The sequence below is a fragment of the Marmota flaviventris genome, chromosome 5 (assembly GCF_047511675.1).
Source record: "Marmota flaviventris isolate mMarFla1 chromosome 5, mMarFla1.hap1, whole genome shotgun sequence".
NCBI lineage: Eukaryota > Metazoa > Chordata > Mammalia > Rodentia > Sciuridae > Marmota > Marmota flaviventris.
The window spans coordinates 140,258,919-140,284,379 of record NC_092502.1 but is presented as its reverse complement, the minus strand read 5'-3'; positions in this window follow the sequence as shown (position 1 = coordinate 140,284,379).

The following is a 25,461-nucleotide window of genomic DNA, read 5'->3' as shown; positions in this document are numbered from 1 at the left end:
CTAGAGCAGTAGACACAGTTTCCTCTTCCCCATGCACTCTGACAACTTTGCCTTGGGTAGTAGGAATCAGTTTAGGATGTTACTTCTCTGCCTGGAACTGAGAAATTTGTGTGAGTGCTACAAAGACGGAAGTTTGTTGTTGTTTTTAAAGCTGATGAGCCACAGTTTTACATAATAATGGAATTCATTGTGATATATTCATCCGTGCACAAGTCATAATTTGGTGTGCTTCATTGGAAAACATTTTTAAAACTTTGTCAACTGCATTCAGCCATGACAGTGAATTTCTACTGGTAGCTGGTATTCTGGACTTTTATCTGACCCAATTATTTACTCTCAAATAGCATTTTGTTTGTTTTCTTATATTTTTCCTTTTACCAAATCCCTTATCTTATGGTCATTCTCCAAACTTTATTTTCTAGTTTCAATTGAATTTCCCAATCCCTAGCAACACTAGATTATTTCTTAAGGACCTACTTTGTGACAGATATTGTTTTTGTGTGAAGGTGCAACAATGAATAAAACAAATTCTCTGCTATCAGTTTGCATCTCTTGGGAGAAGACTCAGAATAAATTGAAAAAATAGTTTGTCATATTGTGATAAGTAATGTAAAGAAAAATAAAGGAAAAGTGAAACAGGGGTTAGGAGATGTTCTGTTCTCAAATGAGTGATAAAGATATCTTTGATATTTTTGATATACTGCTATTTAAACAAAAATTTGAAGAAGGGTTTAGCTAAAAGTATATGAGTAAAGATAATATTTTCAAACAGAAGAAACAAGAACAAAACTCCTGAGCTGGTTGATGTTTATTGTGTTTAAGAAACAGAAAAGTTCCCTCTTCATACTCCACTATTAATCAGGCCGATTCATAGTGGGGAAAGGGAGCACGGGAGGAATAGATGAACTCTAGATACGGTAGAGTGGTTGGAGGGGAAGGGAGGGGGCAAAGGGTTAGAAATGATGGTGGAATGTGATGGTCATTATTATCCAAAGTACAGGTATGAAGACACGAATTGGTGTGAATATACTTTGTATACAACCAGAGATATGAAAAATTGTGCTCTATATGTGTAATAAGAATTGTAGTACATTTGACTGTCTCATATAGATTTTAAAAATTAATTAAGAAGTACTCTTTAACATCAGTTTTCATTACCTATTGTTAAGTTGAGCATGACAATTCTGAAAAAAAAAATATTTCAGTTGTATCTAGGATAGAGGTCATTCTCATTGTTCTTCATATTGTCTTTTATGTTTGTTTAATGAGTATTTTCATGTCTCTGGGATGGGGATTGTTTGGGTAAGCTCCTTTTGTTGGTCCTGTATCATTCCTGCATTTGTTTTATTTTTTCAACTGTTTGAGTAAACAACCAGAAATTGTCTTTCACTTTATTTTAACAATAGTTTTATACACTGGAAGAGCAAACCAGCTCCATTTGTGTACAAGGAATCAAAATGCATTCTGCTATCATGTATAACTAACTAAAATAAATTTAAAAAAATAAAAATCTTTAAAAACAAAAAAAGCTACAGAAAAGCAATGTGGAATAGAGCATTTTTTAAATTTCCAATCAATTCTTATCATTGTGGAAATGCTGGATTTAACTTCACTTACTTGCACTAATATTATTAGTAACACACAAATGTAAAAAAAAAAAAAGTCTGGGAGATTAAATTCATTTTTACAACTTACTGCCTAATTTTGTGACTATTTATTTTTAATGTATGAATACACATGCAATTATTGCAATTATCAATTCTTGTAATTGTTTTTTTATCATCTTCTGATATTTTCAAATCATGAAATATTTAACTTATGCTTTATTTTGTGTTGGAAGATGGCACCTACTGGTGATATTTAAAATTACTGCCCAAGTAAAAGATCAGAAAAAAATATAAAAATTCTTACTTTTGGACAATTGGGAAATAAGAAATGCCTTAACAGGAGTTAATAGTAATTATGAAATGGAGGAAACCTTGGTAAAATCAGGATGAATGTGAGAGTGTTTTGTCCTTTTAATTAGATAGAAGAAGTATATGCATTATATATATATATATATATATATATATATATATATATATATATATATATATATATTTAAATAGCAATGCCCAAATTGCAACTAACAAAACTAGTGGACCAATGAAATAATTAGTTAAGAAAAGAAAAACACATCTTTCATTGCAAATTTCAGGGAAATCTATCCAGTCAAAGTGATATCTATAAAAAGCATTTAGCATTAATTATATTTAAATAAATAGAAAAGATGCAGAATTATTAGGGCCCCCCAAAACACAAATATCAAAGGAGCAGATGAGAATATTCAAGAAGACTGGTGAGGTTTGTTGTTGTTGGATACTGATTCATACAGGACTTAATGAGAACTGAAGAGAGAACCCTACTTGATCAATGGAGAAAATCTTGCATTCTAATCTGGTATGAAGTGAGTTGCTAAAACTAAGACTATGAACAGAGGCATAAAGTTTAGAGATTATAATTTAGAAATATTGAGAAAAAAGTGGGTTTTTCTTCCAATTGGCTCAAATTTTAAGTATAAAATCTATAATATAAACAAAGTGGTAGATAAATATTGGGGGTTATTAGCTTATGTGCAACAAATCTACCTTCACGTGATAAAGAAAGCAAAAAGGAGTAACTGAGAAAGCTATTAGGTCAAGGACTAAACTTTGGATCATCACAGTTATTTTTGTTTATGAGAAAAGTAAGATGATAAATAAAACTAAAATGATAAACAGAAGTAGTGTGAAAGAAGAGTAACAAAAGATCAAAGAAAAATGTTTTGTTATGTAAAAACAAAATTGTTATGTGGAGGATTTCTCTTTATGTTAGTAATTATTAAATTGGTCACAATTGCAGAATTTTATTTTTACTATATTTTAATTGATGTAATATAAATGTAGTAGAGAATTTATCATTTAGCTATGTTATGTGTATAGTGCAGTGCCATGAATTCCCTTTACAATCTTGAGCCACCATCTCCATTATCTACTTCCAAAAATTTTAATTATCCCAAGCAAAACCTCTGTACCAGTAGTGATAACTCAGCAACCTCCCTCCCTCCACTCCCAGGTATCCGCTTATGTATAATTTGTTTATGAAATTTTGTATTTGAGATATTTCAGATCATTGGAGTAATATACCTCAGTTTTAGCCAGGTTTACTTCATTCAGTATTTTGTTTTCAAGATTCATCCTATTGTCACATATGTCAGAAAATTTTTTTTCAATTGTAGAATAATATCCCTTTGTATGTATATTTCATGTTTTGTTCATTCAGTCATCTGTTAATGAATGCTTCCTCAGCTTCTGCCTTTTGATTATAGTGTATGATGTTCTTATGAATATTGGTATATGACCATTTGTTTGATTTCTGGTTTTTATTATTTTAGGTATGCACGTAGGAATGAAATTTCTTGGTGTAAATTGGTGTCTCATGGTTTTGCCTTTCATTTCCCTAAGTTATTGAGCACTTTTAAAATATGTTTTTGATTATTCAAAATATTATTTGGAGAGTGTCTATACATGTCATTTTTCCATTTATAAGCTGGGTTCTTTGTCTCACATATATGGTGTGCAATAATTTTCTTCTATTCTCTGGGTTAGTTTTTCACTTGCTGTTTAGTATTTTTGATGAACAAAATAATTTTTAAAATTTTTAACACAGTAGATTTCATTTTTTCTTTTTTATTGATTATTTTTAGTTATACAGGATTTGTTTTGACATAATTATAAAAGCATGGAATACATAATTTGTTCTAATTTTAATCCCTACTACTTACCTTACCTTATGCTCAATCCTCTCCCTGTTCTTTTCCCTCTACTTGATATTTCTGTCATTTACATATATATATATATATATATATATATATATATATATATACACACACACATATATTGGTATATATATATATATTTATATATATATATATATATATATATATATATATATATATATATATATGTTTATTGTGGATGTACAAGATAGTGGTATATTCATATAAGTATTTAGGAAAGTTATGTCAGATTCATTCCCATCTCTTTTACCTTCCCTTTATTCTTATTTGTCTACTCCATTGATCTTACTTCTATATGTTTTTTTTTAATCTCTTTCCCTTATTTTTGGATTAGCTTCCACATATCAGAGAAAACATTCAACATTTGAATTTTGGTGACTGGTTTATTTCACTTAGCATGATAGTCTTCAGTTCTATTTACTAACAATTTCCATGGTCATTCTTTATGACTAAGTAGCACTCCAGTATTTATATTGTTATGGTTTGGATGCGATGTCCCCCAAAGACTTATGTGTAAGACAATGCAAGAAAGTTTGGAGGAGAAATGATTTGGTGGATTAATTCTATGATGGGCATTAGCTGAGTGGTAACTGAAGTGGTAGGGTGTGGCTGGAGGAGGAGGGAATTGGGGCAAGGCTTTGGGGTATATATTTGTATCTGGCAAGTGGAGATCTTTCTCTCTCTCTCTCTGATCAACCTGGAAGCTGCTTCCCTCTGCCACACTCTTCCTCCATGATGTTCTGCATCAACTTGAGCCTCAGGAATAGTGCCAGCTTTGGATGAATTAAGGCCTCTGAAACTGTGAGACCTCTAAATAAACCTTTCTTCCTTTAGAGTTGTTCTGATCAGGTCCTTTAGTCACAGCAATTAAAAAGCTGACTAAAACATATATATATATATATATATATATATATATATATATATATATATATATATATATATATATATAATGTAATTTATCCTTTCATCTGTTGGAGGGCAACTAGATTGGCTGATAGGTTGTCTATTCTGAATTGTGCTGCTATACACATTGATGTGGCTGTGTTCTTGTAGTATAATATTTTAAATATCTTATTTAAAAATATTAACTATTTAAGTCATGCAGACTTGTCCACGTGTTTGCTCTTACAATGTTTATACATTTAACTATTAAACCAAGATGTTTGATCTTTTTTGAGTCATTTTTTTTGCACATAATATTGTTTTTCCAATACAATTTGTTGAAGATATTATGCTTTCCCCATTAATGATAGTCATGTATTGAATTCTCCAACTATCATTATGAAATTACTTATTTTTCTTTTCAGTTCAGTCAATCTGGGTGCATATATTTTAGCTTTTTATTCTTAGCATGTATATATTTATAATTGTCATGTCTTGCTAATGGATTGAAACTGTTATCAACATATTGTGCACCTATTTCTTCTTCTAAACATTTTTACCTTAAAATGTATTTTATCTTTTAATAATAGAAACCACACCAGGTAACTTGTAATTACTATTTACATGAGATATATTTATCCATCATTTTATTTTCAACCTTTTGTGTCTTTATATCTAAAGCAATTCTCTGGTACCTATTATATAGATGAATAATCTTTCTTTTTAAAATCCAATTTGCCAATCATTGCATTTTAACTGAACAGTTTAATTTATTCATTTTAAAAGTAATTATTTATGAAAGACTGGCTTTGCCACTTAGTCATTCATTTTCTGTTTTTCTTCCATACTCACTTTGCTCAATGTCTCCATTAGTGCCATTTTTGTACTTGATTTTGTGTAGTGTAACATTTTTATTTATTTTTTCTTTAACTCTGTTTTTGTGATGTTATTAATGGTTACCTAGGGATTGCAATTATAATCTTAAATATTCTACAATTTGATTTGTAGATCAACTTAACTCCAATAGTGTTCAAATGCTCTGCTTTTAGTCATCTTCCTCCCTTTATATTGCATTTTTGCATTGTATGTCCATTATACATATTTATATTTTTTGATTGATTGATTTTTAAATTATGTGGGCAAACATTGCAGAGTTACAAAACAAAACAAAATTCAATGATACTGGCTTTTATGCTCCCGATTTCTTCTGTCAGAATTTTTTATTTCTTTGTATGAATTCAGTTACAATGTAGTTAGTTCTCTTGTTTAAATATGAAGTGTTCTATTTAGTGTTTTGTTTGTTTTGTTTTGTTTTTTCAGTTTTGTAAGACAGGTCTACCAGTAACAAGTTCCCTAACACTTGTTTCCTCTGAAAATACCTTAATTTTTCATCTATTCTTGAAGGACAGTTTTGCAGTATATAAAATCCTCAACTGATTGTAAAAAATTTCCTCCAGTTTTGATATTTTATATTATCTCATTTTCTCCTAGCTTGTATAGTTTCTGACAAGAAATCAACTTTTAATTATATTAAATTCCATACCTTATAAATTACTTCTTTCTTGTTTTAAATTTCTCTTCTCTCTCTCTCTCTCTCTCTCTCTCTCTCTCTCTCTCTCTCTCTCTCTTCTTAAATTTTGGTTATACTGAGTTGCAAAGTGGGTTTTTTGAATTTATCCTGCTTGGAGTGTATCAAGCATCTTGGATATGTAGATTTTTGTTTTCCATCAAATTTGTAGGTGTCAGCCATTACTTCTTCAAATAGTCTTTCTAATGTTCTATCTGGAACTCCAGTAATGAACATGTCTGCCTGCTTGATGATATTCCCCAGGTCCCTTATAATCTGACCACTTCTCTTCATTTTTCTATTCTCACAATGCAAACTGCTACTGTCTATTTTTAAGTGCTCTGATTTTTTTCAGCGTGTTCAATCCTGCTATTGCAGCATTCTGTTCATTCCTATTTTTCTGTATTTCTGCTCCAGAAGTTCTTTAGTCATGCTTTACTTAACAATGGGGATACACACTAGAAATCTGTCATTGGGTGACATCACTATTGGGAGGATATAATAGGGTGTACTAACACTAATCTCGATATCTACAACATCACAAGGCAATTTAACCCTATGGAACCAAGTTTGCATGTAGTCTTTCATTGATGAAATTGTCATTATGTGGCACATTATCTGTTTATGTAATTTATATTCTGAATCAAAATTTTATTTAGTTCATACATCATTTTTCTGGTACCCTTTAGTTATATTCCCCAGTTATGTTAACTCATTGGACATGTTTAACAGTTAACATGTGGATGGCTCCTGCTAACCAAAAGACTCACACCAGAGCCCAGGCCGCAGCCCAGGACCACCTCTACTGATGAGGAGATCCACTCAGGAGCCCAAACCCAGGCCTAGGACTGCCCTGCCAACCCACGTGGGAGCCTAGGACAAGGTTAGGTCCAAGACTGCTCACGCCAATCTGCAGACCCATGAGAGAGCCCAGGCCAAGCCTACCCCCATCTTAGAACATTGCAGCCATGAAAGTAGCCCTCCCCACGTAATAGCCTCTACCTTGGGACAACAGATGGGGCCTGGAGGCAACTGAATCTCCAAACAGGCAGCCCACTCTCTCAGCCCCATCTCTGAATGTGGTTGCATCCTTCTTGGGACACCTACACTGTTATCTTAAGTTACCCTCACTATTGCCACCATCACCTTTAGATGCAGTAGCATTTATCGTGGGACACTGGCCAGGGTCTAGAAGCCCATCACTAAGGTGAGGTACAGGTAATCTGCAGGGGCATTACAAGATTATAGGGTAGAACCTGTATTACCTCAGATCTGCACTGCAAGAAAGGAAGACACATAGACAACATGAAAAAAACAAGAGAGAAAAGTGTCCCAAACAAAGATACTACAATAATAGAATCCATTGACAGTGCAGTTGAGGAAATGTCAGAGAAGGAGTTCAGAATGTACATAATCAAATATGTATCAACAGCACATGAATCCTTCTCCAAAATAGACCATATGTTACTCCACAAAGCCAATCTTACCAAATTAAAAAAATAGAGAATCTACCCTATCTTTATCTGACCACAATGGAATAAAATTAGAAATCAATGATAAAATTCAAAAGAGAAACTTCTCAGACAACTGGAGACTAAACAATACACTATTTAGTGAATGACTCATGGATAACAGAAGATATCAGAGAGGAGATAAACAAAAAATTCTTAGAGGTAAATGAGAAATTCAATAGAAATTATCAAAATTTCTGGGACACTATGAAGGCAGTGCTAAGAGGAAAGTTCATTGCATGGAGTTTATTTATTAATTGAAGAAAAACTCAACAAATAAATAATCTAACATTACAGCTCAAAGCCCTAGAAAAGCAGGAACAGAACAACACCAAAAGTAGAAGACAAGGAATGATAAAAGTCAAGGTGGAAATCAATGAAATTGAAAGAAAAGAAACAATTCTGATAACTGAAAAAACAAAAAGCTATTAAAAAAATAAATGAAATTGACAAACCCTTTAGACACCCTAATGAAAAGGAGAAAGAAAACTCGGACTACTAAAATTCATAATGAAAAAGAAAATATCATGACAGACACAATTGAAATACAGAAGACAATTAGAAACTATTTTTAAAATTTAACTTCAGTAAAATAGAAAACCTTGAAGACACTGATACATTTCTAGAGGTATATAATCAACTCAAACTGAGTTAAAAGATCATACACAATTTAAAAAGATCAATTTCAAGTAAGGAAATAAAAGATGCCATCAAAAGCATACCAACCAAGAAAAGTCCAGTACCAGGTGGATTCACAGCTGAGTTATACAAAACTTACAAAGAAGAACTAATAACACTACTCCTCAAAGTATTCCATGAAATAGGAAAGCAGGGAACCTTTCCAACTTATTATATGAAGCTAGTATCATCCTGATACCAAAATCAGACAGAGAGACATTAAGGAATGAAAATTTTAGACTAATATACCTGATGAACATTGATGCAACAAATATCAATACAATTCTGGCAAATCCCATACAAAATATGTTTAAATATGTTTATATTTAAAAAATAGTGTACCGTGATCAAGTATGGTTCAGCCCAGGGATGCAAGGTTAGTTCAACATACAGAAATCAATAAATGTAATTCATCACATCAATAGACTTAAAGATAAGAATCATATGTTTATATAAGTTGATGCAGAGAATGCATTTGACAAAATACAATACCTTTTCATGTACAAAACACTAGAAAAACTGGGGATTGTAGAAACATACTTCCACATTGTTAAAGCTACTTATGCTAAACCCAAGGCCAACATCATTCTAAATGAAGAAAAATTGGAAGCATTCCTTCTAAAAACTGGAACAAGAGAGGAATGCCCTCTTTCACTACTTCTATTCAAAATTGTCCTTGAAAATCTAGCTAGAACAATTAGACAGATGAAATAAATTAAAGGGATATGAATAGGAAAATAAAAACTCAACTATCATTATTGCTGACAACATGGTTCTATACTTAGAAGATCCAAAAAACTCTACCAGAAAACGTTTAGAATTACTAAATAAATTCAGAAAGTAGCAGGGCACAAAATCAATACCCATAAGTCAAATGCATTTCTATACATCAGTGATGAACACTCTGAAAGAGAAATTAGGAAAACTGCTGCATTTATAATACCCTCAAAACAAAAATAAAATACTTGGGAATCAACTTAACAAAAGACAGGAAAGACCTCTACAATGAAAAATACCGAACACAAAGGAAAGAAATTGAAGAAGACCTTAGAGATGGAAAGATCTCACATGCTCTTGGATAGGCAAAATTAATATTATCAAAATGGCCATACTACCCAAAGTGCTATACAGATTTAATGTATTCCAATTAAAATACTAAAATCATTCCTTATAGAAATAGAAAAAGCAATTAAGAAATTCAATAGGAAAATTAAGAGACCCAGAATACCCAAAGCAATCCTTAGCAAGAAGAGTGAAGAGGGAGCATCATAATACCAGACCTTAAACTATTCTACAAAGACCTTAAACTATTCTACAAAGCTAGAGTAACAAAAACAGCATGATAATGGCACCAAAGTAGACATGCAGACCAATGGTACAGAATAGAAGATACAGAGACAAGCCCACATAAATGCATTTATCTCATACTAGACAAGGAAGCAGAAAACATACATTGGAGAAAAGATAGACTCTTCAACAAACAGTGATGGGAAAACTGGAAATCCATATCCAGCAAAATGAAACTAAACCCCTATCTCTCACCTGCACAAAACTCAACTCAAAGTGGATCAAGGATATAGGAATTAGACTAGAGACCCTATGCCATTTAGAGAAAAAAGTAGGTCCGTATCTTCAACACACCGATTAGGCCCCTACTTTCTTAACAAGACTTATAAAGTAAAAAAAAAAAAAAAAAAAAAAAAAAAAAAAAAAAAAAAAAAAAAATCAAGAATTAATAAATAGAATGGATTCAAACTAAAAAAAAAAAAAAAAAAAAAAAAACTTCTCAGCAAAAGAAATGATCAATAATGTTAACAGAGAGCCAACATTTTGGGAGCAAGTTTTTGTTACATGCACTTCAGATAGAGCACTAATCTGCAGGATATATAAAGAACTAAAAAAAAAAATAGCACAAAGAAAACAAACAATCCAATTGCTAAATGGGTTAAGGAGCTGAACACACACTTCTCAAAAGAATATATATTAATGATCAACAAATATATGAAAAAAAAATGTTCAACATCTTTAGTAATTAGAGAAAGGCAAATCAAAAGTACTCTAAGATTTTATCTCACTCCAGTCAGAATGGCAGTTATCAAAACTACAAACAACAATAAGTGTTGGCAAGAATGTGATGGAAAAGGCACACTCATATATTGCTGATGGAACTAAAAATTGGTGCAAGCAATCTGGAAAACAATATGGAGATTCCTTTAAAACCTTGTATATTTGGAACCACCATTTGAACCAGCTATCCCACTCCTCAGTCTATACACAAAGGACTTAAAATCATCAGACTATAATAATCCAGTCACATCAATATTTATAGCAGCTCAATTCATAATAGCTATCTATGGAACCAACCTAGATGCCCTTCAATAGATGGATAGATAAAGAAACTGTTGTATATATACACAATGGAATATTACTCAGCATTAAAAGAGAGTAAAAGCATGGCCTTTGCAGTTAAATGGATGGAGTTGGAGAATATCATGCTAATTGAAGTAAGGCAATCCCAGAAAACCAAAGACCAAATGTGCTCTCTGATAAGTGAATGCTGATCCATAGTGGGGGAGGGTATGGGAAAAATGAAGGAATATTGATTAGGCAAAGGAGAGAGAAAAGAGGGGGTGTGAGGGCAGGAATGATTGTGGAATGTGATGGTACATGTATGACTGCACATATGGTACAATGCTACATCGTGTACACTCAAAGAAATGAAAATTCATGTTGCAATTGTGTACGATGAATCAAAATGCATTTTGCTGTCATATATACCTAATTAAAATAAGTAAATCAATCAATTAATTAAAGAGTTAACATGTGAAAAAAAATTAAATAACAAAGATTCTCTGTCATTTAAAAGAAGTGTTAAGATGTACAGTCTTTATCCAGCAAATCCATTGTTATGGTCCAACTTCCTTGGTGACCATTTTTCTCTTTTCTTAAATTGTTTTCATTTTATTTCTTTTCTTTCTTTTCTTTTCTTCTATCTCCCCCACCTCTTCCTGCTTTTTCTTCTTGTTTTGCCTCTGAATATGCTACTTTTTATTTCTTTGTACGGTTTTATAAATTTTGGTTGGAAATTTGAAATTTGTATGTTATATAATGAGATAACTCTAGAAATCAAATACTTTGCTTCCTCAGGATTTGCTGTCTTGATTGCAGAGAGAGAGAGAGAAATTTTTTAATATTTATTTTTTGTTTTTCGGTGGACACAACATCTTTATTTTATTTTTATGTGGTGCTGAGGATCGAACCCAGCACCCCGTGCATGCCAGGAGAGTGTGCTACCGCTTGAGCCACATCCCCAGCCCTATAGCCACATTTTAAACTAATGTTTATTATCATAGATTAACAAGTTAGGGAAAAATAAGTAAATTTATTTCTGGGCAATGATTACTTAAAGTTCTATTTTCTCACCCCTGTATTATATTATTGTTTATTTCAGAATGCTATATTTCAAATGATAAGTAGATGATTAGAATCCATATATATATGTATATATATAGATATATGACATATAGATGTAAAAGTGTTTTCTTTTCTTTTCCATGGTGTATTGAGACAAAAATTAGTATGTCTTAGGGGTAAAAATGTTCATTTACAGTTTCAAAGAACATATAAAAATTTTGCTACCTAATAGCCATATAATATTAATCCTTAATTCCCGATATGCTTTTGGGATCTAATCAATTAAAAGTTGATTTATATTTTTTTTCAAAATTTAATTTCTTAATACTCATGTCAAAGTTTAATTAGACCAATAACATTTTAACAACACCATTATTGATACAAATAAACCTGTATCAGTATTTTTAAATATTACCTACAAAAAATCAAATATACAAGTAAATCAAGTCTATATGTATTCTACATACCTAAGAAAAATAGTGATTTTGTTTAAAAAGTGAGATGAAGCAATCATACCACAAGATGGCGTATTAAGGCCACTAAACTGATAATTCTTGCTGGAGTTCTATTTCTTTCAAATGTATATTAACTTTTTGCAATTTTTAATAAAATAATGCAAGTTATCTATAACTTAGATATAAATGACTTGAATTTCAGTCTATGGCAAACTATTTTTCAGTTAGATATTTATTTTCACATTTGCTTTAAGGTACAATAAACACATTTTTCTTAAATATAGAGAATTATTTTATGTAATTCAAATATCTATGTAAAGATGTCTCTTCAACCCCCAGCCTTAAGGTGTATTCAGTAAATACCAATGTAAATAAAATAATCTTTGGCTTCACTTCTGGATAAAATTGTTATTTATCAATGTAGTTAACCAAAACTAATAAAACAAACATCTAATAAAAACAAAAGGAAAATTGACTTAAAAACATTTTTAATATTAGTGGATTTGGGGTTTCATTATTTAAATTTCTTTATGTTTTCATGATCATTTCTCATCTGACTATTATGGTCTTAAATGTCCCATTATGACTTGGAGACTTGATTTTCATTTTGAAGATATGATGTAACTGTTTTACAATATAAATATTTATATAATATAAAGTTGTAATAATAGAATCAAGAAAATAAGACTGTAGAACTAAGAATATCTATATTGAGGACCTGATGGAGTTTCCAGGTGCAGCTAGCATCTGTTGAGAAAGCTCCTAGCTAAACAAACCTATAGTTCAGGAAATCAGTGTCACTATAGCGTAGAATATACAGGAGAATATCCCCATGATTAACATAGCTGATGAGAATATGTTCTGAAAATCTAATTATTCAAAAAGAAAGTTACCACAATTATCCAGTAGATGTTGGGAAATTTTGAATACCATAATATAAATTTTTTCTTCAATTTAACATTCTAAGAAATCAAAGTACAAGCCCCATAGTGGCAATAAGGAGTGATATAAGATTCAGAGAAATTGGAGAGCTTTTCTAATGTTTACAATAGAAGATAAGAAATTATGAAGATTCAGAAATATGAAGTCAAGAGGGAAAGGATGATTGAGAGTTTGGAGTAATATTTGAGTCCAGAAAATTCTCAGTTAAGCAAATAGCTCAATACATCATTTATTTATTCATTCCATAAATTAATGTTTCAATGTTGGAAAGAAATTTCTAATCATTGAAGTTATAGTGTTGAAAAACATAAATTCCCCAGTTTTCAGAACTTACCTATTACTGGGAATACATACCCAGCAATACTCTATATCCCAAACCCAAATGTATTTTATAATATTGGATTGTGGAGAGAACACACAAGAAGAATGAAATAAGAACTAAGCACTTTGAATATCTGCCTGGGAAGGAGTTTTCTAGGTAGAGATTAACCCTGCCAAAGTACTAAAGCTGTGATAAAATTAACTTATTTTAGATATATCATAGCGTCCAGAGTAGATGACAGAAATGAAAATTAAAAAAATAACAAGGGCTAAGTTTTAAATCACCTACTCATGCATGAATCTGCATTGAGTAGGCACTAGATATAATTTAGTGAACAAATATGACCCCTTATCAACAGAACCCACAGTTCAGTGAAGAATTTGCTCTATTAGAGTATAGAAGCAAAGAGAGAAATGATGATATTTCTGTGGAAGGAGGAGTCTAGAAGTATGAATGAAATGACTTCATGCTAGAACTAGGTAAGTCTATGATAATGACATTGGCCTAAATAGAAATGCTTTAAAAGAAGCAGTTAATAGGGAGCGTGATGGAAAAATGGCAGTAATGAGTCCAGCTTTTGACATAAGTAATTGGCAATATTATAGAATTACTAAGGGAAGAGGTCAGTGGAAACTGAAAAATTAAAGACAAATAATATGTATTAGTAAATAATTTAAGTATAGCATGTAATTAAAATAAGTGAGACCCATGGTCTTAAGCAAGGATAAAGGGAAAATTTATGTTTCTAATTTATATTTCTAATATTGGTACATGGTAATTATTGCATTCATGTGGAAAAGAGGGATAAATTCTGTGGCTTAGACATTAAAAGTCTTTCTAAGCAATGAAATATCATCAATCTAAGTAATTATTTAATAAAATGTATCTCCTTATCAGGATGAATCTAGACTCAATTGCTTCACAGTAGCTCAGAAAGAAAAGAATGTCAATAAAAGTCATATGTTGATTCAAGGGATACAATGTCACCCAAGAACCAGGCTATGTTACACTGAGGAAACAGAAATGTATAGACTTCATACATTACAAGATGCAATATTTTGCTTAGGTAAGGCTTAAGGACTAGGCTTTTTAATGTGATTTTCTATAGTAAATATGTCAGTTATCTTATGCTATAAGACTAGGAGAGGGGGCTCCATCAGAGGGAAAGAAAAATCCCCACTGAACATGATGGAGAATAAGAGTCAATAACTATGCATTAAACATATTTGTGCCAAATAGGGGATCCTAATGCCATTAATCTGTTAAAGATTTGGGGGAAACAAAGATACTGGGAGAAATGGGTAAAACAGATAACAACACACCCGTATTATACACGTAGAATTTACCACCTGTAGGATTTCAGTAGAACATACAGATAAGATTTTACAACTCATAGAAATGGTCACATGGTAAATATTGACACTAATATATCTAGAAGACATTTATTTAATTTCTTCTTTCTGAAGTAAAGGACAGAAAGTACTTTGAATTTACATTTTCCAATTTTTCATGTTCTATCACAGTCAACATCTATATATCCATCCTCTTTTCCTTCTTATCTCTACCTATATGTCGTGCCCATAAAGAGATCTACACTTACAAACCTGTCTAAAATAACCACTGGTCATGACTCTTATTTCTCCTGGTCTAAATTTCTTCATGATGGACTTATTGCTTTTGGAATTACATTTCTATATTTGTCTGAGGCTATTAATCTAAAATAATGTGCTAAAATTCTTGGAAGAAGAGAAGGTGAACTAGATAGCAGATATGATATCACTATAGTCATTGCTACAATCATAAAAAATTGATAGCTATTAATTCCACACTATAAAATTATTTTGAGGTTAAATGTTTTCCCATTTCAATTATCAGAAGGAAAAAATTCATATTTCAATATAAATAATAAAAGTCTAGTATGAAATTCTGTTCTGGATTTTCTTTCTGTTTCTGCAATTTTAAATTTATTAAACAAATGATAATACATACTCATTGGAAATAGATTTTATAAAATATCTGAAGTTTATTTAAGTTTTGAAGAGAGGCTCACGTATTTAGACTAGGCAGCACACTGTGTGATTCATTTGATAGTATAACCTTTTGACATTATGCAAGCTTTCAGAAAGACATTACTGTTTTGATCTGAGCTACTGCAGATCGCAAAAGAAATCAAATACCTTCTCTTTTTACTTAACAAATTTTTATTTGTTACTGAATGTTATTTATATTTTGTAATTAAAGTTATTTACAAGAAATTATATTTTTAAAATATATTATTGCCTGTCTGTGATTTTTCAATGAAGCCTGATATTGGATTAACAAACTTTTACAATAAAAATCTTTACAGGTGAAATTTAACTAGTGTAACAAGTTTCTGGGGATAACAGCCAAGAGCTAAGCCATTAAGATAATTACAGGGAAAGAGAAGTGAACTTAGGCAGTTTTTCAGAGCAAGAAATCATAGATCTAATTTAATTGAATTCTCTGAATATTAGTTTTAAAAAAAAAGTATCAGCTAAGACACAGAGAGAAATGTTAAACCAGAGCCAGGAACAATATTTCATTATAATAGAAGGCATTAAGTAAAATGATTTAAAAGTGTTGGACTTAACCTTTGTGAACATATATAAATAGTATGATTTTTAAACTGTCTTATTACAGTATTGAAATATTTAAATACAAATAGAGCTATTATTTTATCTTAACCAATTCTTAAAAGCATAATAAATATAGAATTTCTCCATCAATAAATAAAGTGATACATAAGAAGTAATATTTTTCCTTAAGAACATTGGTTATTCAAGAAAATTAGACATCAAAATTTTAAGGAGGATTTATGTTAATATTTGGTAGATGAAATAAAGATAACAGTAATAGTATCTGCTTATTTTAGGTTACTCTGAGGCTTATACTACATAAGAATTTGTTTCCTGTTCCACTTGTAATTAAAAAGCTATTTAATATTAATCTGTATTTTATGTTATATATTCTTAAAAATAAAATTTGCTTTAGATATTTAATGTTTTAAACATATTACAAAAGTACCATGTCTTCATGTTAAGATCACTTTGGATCTTTTTAACAGATAATGGAGAATATTTGCTATTATTGTTAATTTTTTAAAATAAATTATTAATTCCTGTTCACAAAAAATTTTTAAAAATCAAAGATAATTTAATATTTTCATATTTCTGTTTTTTTTCATTTTTAGAGGAATACTGAAGTATAACTTAACTCTTATATAATATTGTACAAAATGTAGATGATTTCACCTTTGAGGATATTAATTTAATAAGGAAAAAACACAAGTTATTATAATAACAATAATTCATTTTGTTAGACTGGATATAGTATCTTTGACAACCAAGTCATTGATTTCCATATTTACTGCAATGTTCACGAATCTGTCAGACAAGTAAGAAAATCAGAAGGTCTTTGAAATACGGGAAAAGAATGATTACTAGAAATGCAATCTCTAATGTTTCAAATGTATTGATTAAAATGTACTTTCAATAATTATTTTTTTTCTAAAAATGAACATATGGATTTGTGAAAGTGCATAATTAGGAATATAACTTGAAAGCCTGCAACAAATTATGGGAGCCTTGTTCAGATGGGAGTAATGCCCTTCATCCTATTTACCTTCTGGTAAAATCACCTCATTCTGCACATGCCAGAACAGGAAAGTCCCAGGGAATGAATGAAGTTATTCATTGTATAGAAAGAGCATACTTATCATTATTTTGTATACTATAGATGATTGAAAATAAGCTATTTTCATTAAGCTCTTACATAAATAATTTTTTATTTACCTTCTAAAGTCAGAATTAATTGCACATTCTAAAGTACAATTGAATGTCCACTGATTTTTATCATATATTTTACAATAAAATATTAAAGGCCATTATTTATGTAACATATAATGAGTATATTCTTTTATGCCACAAGTAGGTTAGAATGCTAGAGGATTCCAGATATTACCTTTGGGTATAACAAGTAGATACCACTACATGCAAATCAGAAAGGACCAAATTTATAATGCTGAGAATAAATGCCATGGAAAATAAAGATCACCAGAAACTTCCATTCATTGCTGATAGGAACAAAAATCAGTACAGTCATATTGGACAACAATTTGACAATTTCTTACAAAAGTTAATGTTTTTAACCATATGCTTCAACATTTGCACTCAGTGATAATTACCCAAACTATTGAAGACTATTTTCACACAAAAACCTGCAGAAAGATGTTTATTAATTTTATTTATGAGAGTGAAAACTTGATAGTAGTCAAAGTGTCTCTAAAAGGTGAATAAATAAACTTAAGTATATATAAATAATGAAATAATATTCAGTGATAAAAAGAATATTTTATAAAACCTTGAAAATTATTGGTTGGAATTTAAGTACATATTTTTCATTAAAAGAAATTAATCTAAAGGGATATATATTATCTGATTCCAGCTACATGACATTCTGGAAATAGTGAAATTATAAAGACAATAGAGATATCAGTAGCTGCCAGTAGGGGGCGGTGGGTTGAAAAGAAAAATAGGAAAAATAGAATGGTTAGAGCAGTAACAATCCTCTTTCTGATACTATAATGGAGGATACCCATCTTTATAGTCTTGTCCAAATCCTGACGATATACAAGAGTGAACTATAATGTAAATTATGAACTCTTGGCGATTGTAATTTATCAACGTATGCTCATCAGTTGTAATAAATGTACCATGCTGCCATCTTGATAGTTGGGAAGACTGTGCATGTATTGGGACAGAGTTTATACCATTTTCTATAAACTTCAGGGTGTATTTGAAACTGCCCCCTAAATAAGCTAAAGTATTTTTAAATTAAAAAAAAAAAAATCTTACATATAGCTTTAAAAATGTGTTAAAGTTTTAAGGAATGTGAAATATATATTTTTAAGGTAGTGTAACTTACCATGAAATGTTCTCCATTGTTCATGTTGGGAGATAGTGTACAGTGTCCTTAAGGATACTTTCTCCACTTCAAATGAGAATGAGAATCTTAAAATATTATAAAAGTGACCACATAGGAAATAGAATGACTTAGAAAATAAATACATGCTAAATAACTTAAAAACAAATTCCTGTGCATGGATGTTCATATAGCATATTTATTTTTAATACATATTAACATCCTGGTAAAATAACACATTGTATATATAGACATTTCAGTAAACAATTAAGAGTTTTGAATGCTAAAAATACCTAAACAATACTAAAATGCTACATAAAATTATTTTCAGGAATAATTCCCATATAATGATAAAGCTATGTATATTTCTCGTGTTTTGTCTAGTATGAGATAACTGTATTTATGTGGGGTTTTCCTCTATGTCTTCTATTCTGTTACATTCATGTCTATTTTGGTGCCAGTATGTGCTGGTTTTGTTACTATAGCTTTGTAGTGTAATTTAAAGTCTGGTACTGTGATGCATCCTGCTTCACTTTTTTTTTTTTTTTTTTTTTTTTTGGAACCAGGGGCCCTTAACCACTCAGCCACATCCCCAGCCCTCTCTTTTAAAAATATATTTTTATTTACAAACACAGTTTCACTAAGTTGCTTAGGACCTTACTAAATTGCCTAGGCTAGCTTTGAACTCGTGATCTTCCTTCCTCAGCCTCCTAAACCACTGGTATTACAGACATGCACCACCATGCCCCATACCCTGCTTTTCTTCACTTTTCTCACTAAGGATTATTTTGGTTATTCTGGTTCATTTTATTTTTCCAAATGAATTTCATGACTGCTTTTTCTATTTCTATGAGGAATGTCATTGAAATTTTAATATGAATTGGATTAAATCTGTATAGCACTTTTGGTAGTTCACTTTGACAATATTAATTCCTCCTATCAAAGAACATGGGTGATCTTTCCATCTTCTAAGATCTTCAATTTATTTCTTTAATGTTCTGTAGTTTTATTTATCTTTATATTTCCATATCTGCTATTATTTTAGTGGATCACTTAAAGCTATCCATGAAAGAAAGAATAAATTTGTTCCAAATTCTTGTTAATGGTGATATTTTGATCTATGAATTATGCATGCTTTTAATGACATCTAGAGAGGTGAATTGTTTCCAGAAAGTTTATAATTTACATTACCTTGATCCATCAGAGGAATTACTGTTGATGGCAACTAAATGCTTATTAAATGCATTTCTTAATAATAAAACTTACAAGTCAAAAATACTTATTGAATCATGAAATGTAGAACAAGTTTTTGTGGGGAGGGTGGTGTACTGCCATGGAAACAATGTTAATGTCATTGTATATCTTCATCAGAACTCCTGGGTTGCAAGTTGCATTGTCAAAAAAAAAGTAGTGTTCTGAAAGAAAAAAAAAATATTAGCATAAGATCTCATAGAGGGGCTTAAAATATTTAGCAAACCATCTTGTAAACAAATGTGTGTTACCTAGGCTTCATTCTTCCATTTATAGAACATAAGCAGGGAAGAATTAGTATAATTCTTATGAGTGGTAGCATTTTCAGAAAACTAAATAAGCATTAGCTTCAACTTAAAGCCATTAATTACATTATTCCCTAATAAAAGAGTTAAGTTATCCTTTGGAGCTTTGGAGCCATTATGTTATGACCAGAATTCAATTTAATTTAATTTAATCCAATTTAATCTCAAGTGTTGACAATCCGCAGGGAACCAGTGTTCAGAGGTGGGGCCTTTGAGATTTGATTGGATCATGAGGGTTCCTACCATGTGAATGGCTTAATCTATCTATGGGTTTACAGATCAATGGATTATTGGGAAGTAGTGGAAACTTTAGTATGTGGGGCCTATTTGGAGAAATAAATAAAGGAAGATATCTTATATTTTGTCCCCAGTCCCTTTTGTCCTCCCCACCCTCACTCTTCCTCTCTCTCTCTCTCCTCTTTTCCTGCTCCACATTTGGGATGAGGTCAAGATTTTTGAAGGGAAAAGGGGAGGTTTCTCCATGAGCTTTCTGTCATGATGTTCTGCCTTGCTATAGGCCTAAAGGCAATGGAGCCAGCCAACCATGGACTGTAACTGAGAAATCATGAGCCTAGATAAACCTTTTCTCCTATTTCTCAGGTAATCTGTAACATCAATGAAAAACTGACTTACACACCAGACATTGACTACCCTTCTATATCAATGAAAGTTCTAGATACTAATGTGAAATATAAGTCTATTTTCTCTACACTAAAAAAAAAATGTGTAGTGTGTTCTCTTCCATCAGTTACCTTAGCTGTATCATCTGGAAAACGTGCTACAACCTCTACATCAGAACTTGCTATTTCAGCTTATACTTTCATATTAGGGAGATGGCTTCATTCCCTAAAGCAAATAACTGACTTCTACTAATTTTACTCTGTAGCTTTTTTTTTTTTTTTAATATTTATTCTTTAGTTTTGGGCGGACACAACATCTTTGTTTGTATGTGGTGCTGAGGATCGAACCCGGGCCGCACGCATACCAGGCGAGCGCGCTACCACTTGAGCCACATCCCCAGCCCACTCTGTAGCTTTTTTACTTCACTCAGTCTTCATAAAATTTCATAGATTTAGAGCCTTGCTCCACATTAGATTCTGGCTGAAGGGAATGTTGTGACTCATTTGAGTATCTTTACAGACTTAAAATTTTTCCCTTTTAACAATAAGTCTGTTTTGCTTTATTGTCATTCATGTGTTTACTGGAGTAGTACTTTTAATTTCCTTCAGGAATTATTCCTTTCTCCTCACAACCTGAGGAACTGGCATAAGAGATCTGGCTTGCTACAGAGGATGTCTTTAGAAACATCTTCCTCAATTAGTCTGATAATTTCTAGCTTTAAATTTAAAACAAGAGATGTGTGGCTCATCCTTTTACTTGAAAACTTGGAAACCAGTATGAGGCTATTAATTAGACTAATTTCAATGTTGCTTTGTCTGAGTAACTAGGGAGGCCTGAGAGGAAAGTTATAGAGAAGAAAAGACTGGCCAGTGGTGTAGCCAGAACACACGTAATATTTCTTAAGCTTGACATATTATATAGTCATGTTTTGTGGCATCCCAAAACATTTGCTGAAGAAAAATTAAAGATCATTGATCAAGATAACCCATAACAAATATAAAGATTATAATGAGTAAGTCTGAAATATTATGATATATTATAATCACAATGTAAAAAGAGACGCTGACTGAGAGTATGCCATTGGAAAAATGGCAAGGATTGACTTTGACTCAAAGATTCTACATACCTTAAATTCATAAAAATGCAATGTCTGTGAAGCATAATGAAGTACAGTAAAATGAGGCATCTCCGTAATCAATACTATTCCCCAACTATCAAAGTTCAGCTCTGAATTTAAAATGTGGTTTTAACAATTGTTTTCCAAGTGATACTTAGGAAGTTACTGAACCCCATATATCTTATGATTTGCATGTGTAGGTGGAAAAACTAATGTATAAACACTATGGGATTTTTGAGTATCTAAATGATTTGACTAAGATGCACAAATACCTGTGTAAACAATATTTTTGAGTGAGGATATTTCTCAAATATATTACCATTTGAATTGGCAGACTGAATAGAGAATATCACCCTCACCCATGTGTGTGGGCATTATCCAATCCATTGAGACATCAAACCTTTGTTTTTTTATATACTGGAGATTAAACCCAGGGTCCTGTGCATTCTCAGTAAGTGCTTTAACACTAGCTAAACCCCCATCCCTGGATTAAATAGAACACAAAATCAGAAGATGAGTGAATTATTGCTTCTTGAGCAGAGACATACATCTTGTCTTGTCCTTAGACATGAGTGTTCATGGTTCTCAGCTCTTAAAATACGGACAGGGACTTTTAACATTGGCTCTTCTTGTTTTCAGTATCTTGGTTATGGACTGAAACTGTACCACCTACTTTCCTGGTTATGTAGCTTGCAGAGGGAAAAATTGTAGGACTTAGCCTTCATAACTACATAAGCTAATCCATCACAATAAATCTCTTTTTTTTTTTTCTCTCTGTCTCTAAAACAATCTATCTTATCTCATTTATCTATCCATCCATCAATCCATCCATTCATCTTTATTCTATTGATTAGAGAACTCTGCTTAGAGAACCCTGATTAATATGTCCTATAGAATTATCATATGAATCAGAATACATAATTCATATTATACTCAAAACATCTTTGGGTAGATAGTGAGAATACAGCATATTATGTCTTAGCTTTGTTCTCATTGTTGCTATAATTGCAAAATTACAGCTCTATACATTCCAACAACTTTTAGGAAAGACCTTGGACCATCTCCTAGAATATAAGCTATTAATCACTGGAAGGGCCTCCATGATAAGAATGTCTTTACATACCTGGATTTTTAGGTAATACCAGAGAGTTAATAAAAATTATATGATTAATGAAGAATATATGTTTTTTTTTAAATTTATCTGGAGCCCTGGTCCATATTTTATTAACTTGTTTTCTAAAATGATTGGAGATTTAGTAGGTGAGGGAATTTTAAATAGGCACTCCATTCCTATATGACTGGCCCCCAATAAACAGCCTAGACATCAAGACTCAGGAAAATTTCCTTGGCTGGTAGCATGTTGTCTTATCACAGACTGATTCTAGGAGAATTTAGAATTGTCATTGTGACCCCACTGGAAAAGAACAACCAAGAACTTTTACCTTATTTTTCCAGGATTTGGCTTTTTAAAATCTGTAATCTTTCAATTGTATTAAACTGTAAACACTTTGTATGTTCTGTCAGAACTGATGGTGGCTTTGGGGACTCAAATACAGATCCCCAAATCAATTCCTTTGGAGAACTTCAGTGTACACAATTCATGTCATTCAGTCATAATGGTACCTACTGCTGGCTACAAGTCTGCATAAATTATAAGATGGCCCACAAGGCAGTTCTTTGATGAGGAGAGAAATGAAAGTATTTGAAGTGTTCAGAGTTGCATCACCTGAATTCGCAATTAGAGATATAATCTCCATACCCTTCTGTTACAATTGTCCCTGTCCTCTGTGAGGCTCTGGTTGTTGGTTATTATTTATTTATTTATTTGAACTAAATTTTACATTTATGATATTTTTGTTATTGTTTGCTTTGAAAAATAATGTTACTCAAAATAGTTAAAATTATCTTTTATAAAAGGTGATAGTATTAGATTCTCAGCGATGAAAGCTAAAATATGAATATGACAATGAAAAAACAAAGACATAAAAATAAAATATATATAAATCTGTTTAACATAAAGAATATTGGCAGAATTGTTGATTGATTTGATTTGAAGAGAGACGTCAGAAGATGAGTCCAGGCAATTTTTCATGATTACTACTTTCTGCACACTTATGCAAATATATGTCCTCTACTGAGCTAAATAATATAAAAACAGAAGTCATCATATGATATGTGAAAGTATCATGGGATAATAGGATTTCCACATGTAAATTCTACTTATCTCTTTTTTCTTCAGAGGAAAAAAATGATGTATTGGTACATTTTCTTATCCATAATTTCTTCTTGGTTTTCCTATGCATATTCACCATTCAACAATTTGACTATGTAAGGTTTAGCTCCTGCAATTATTGCTGCTAAGAATAAGCATTTTGGGGAAGTGTTGAACATATTTTGGTTCTCAAATCATAGAATATGTAACATCTCACTGAAAATATTGTGAAGATATTGATAGAAAATATGAATTCAAATGAAATATTAATATCACTAAGTGAAGTTAAATGAAGCTAGTGGTGGAGTAGTCCAGTATAAATTGTGTGTTATGTCATGATTATTATATAATAATGAGTAAATGAGGTATTATTTATTGTTATCTTTAGAAACAGAAACTGTGATACAGAAAAATATTTTGAAAAAAATGATGATTCAAATATTGCTGTTTGTAGTATGCTGAAAGTAAATAAAATATAATTATATTTCCAATTAAGTGGTTTCATTACACAGTTTTATTGAGTTATAATCTAATTACCATGAAATTTGCTAATTTAAAGTATACAATTCAATGATTTTTAGTATGTTTAAAAAGATGTGGAGCCATCACTACAATCAATTCTAGGACATTCCCATTACACTGAAGTTTCTATGTACTCATTAGTAGTTATTTCCATTTCCTTCCAGTCTACACAGCTTTAAGCAACCATTAATCCACTATTATGTTCTATGTAGATTTTCTAATTGTGGACATTTAAAATAACTAGTTTCACAGTAGGTCTTCTGTGCTGCCTTCTTTTGCTTAGCTTTAAGTCTTTAAGTTTCATCATGTTGTAGAATTTAAGAGTACTCCATCTCCTATATTGACCAATTTTGACCAATATTCCATTTTGTGGATATGTGAGATAATATTTATTCATTCAACATATCAATAGATGTGTATATGTTTCCACTTCTTGGTTATTATGAATAATGCTCCCATTACTGTTTATATGTATAATTTTATATGGAGGTATGTGTTATGGCTTAGATATGAGGTGTCCCCCAAAATCTCTCATGTGATACAATGCGCAAATGTTCAGTGGTGCCAGCTGTGGTGATGCACATTTGTAATCTGCAGCAAATTGGGAGGCTGAGACAGGAGGATCATGAGTTCAAAATCAGTCTCAACAATTTAATAAGGCTCTAAGCAACTTACTGAGACCCTGTCTCAAAGTTAAAATAAAAAAATGATGGGGATGTGGCTCAGGGTTCAGAGGTGACATTTTTAGATTATGAAATCTAAACATAATCAGTGGATTAATTCACAGATAGATTAATTGGATGATCACTAGGCAAAAAAGAGGTGGCTAAGGAAACAGGCCACTTAGGGGTGTATATTTTGTCCCTCTTTCCTAGTTGCTGTGTCCAGAGCTGCTTTTCTCTGC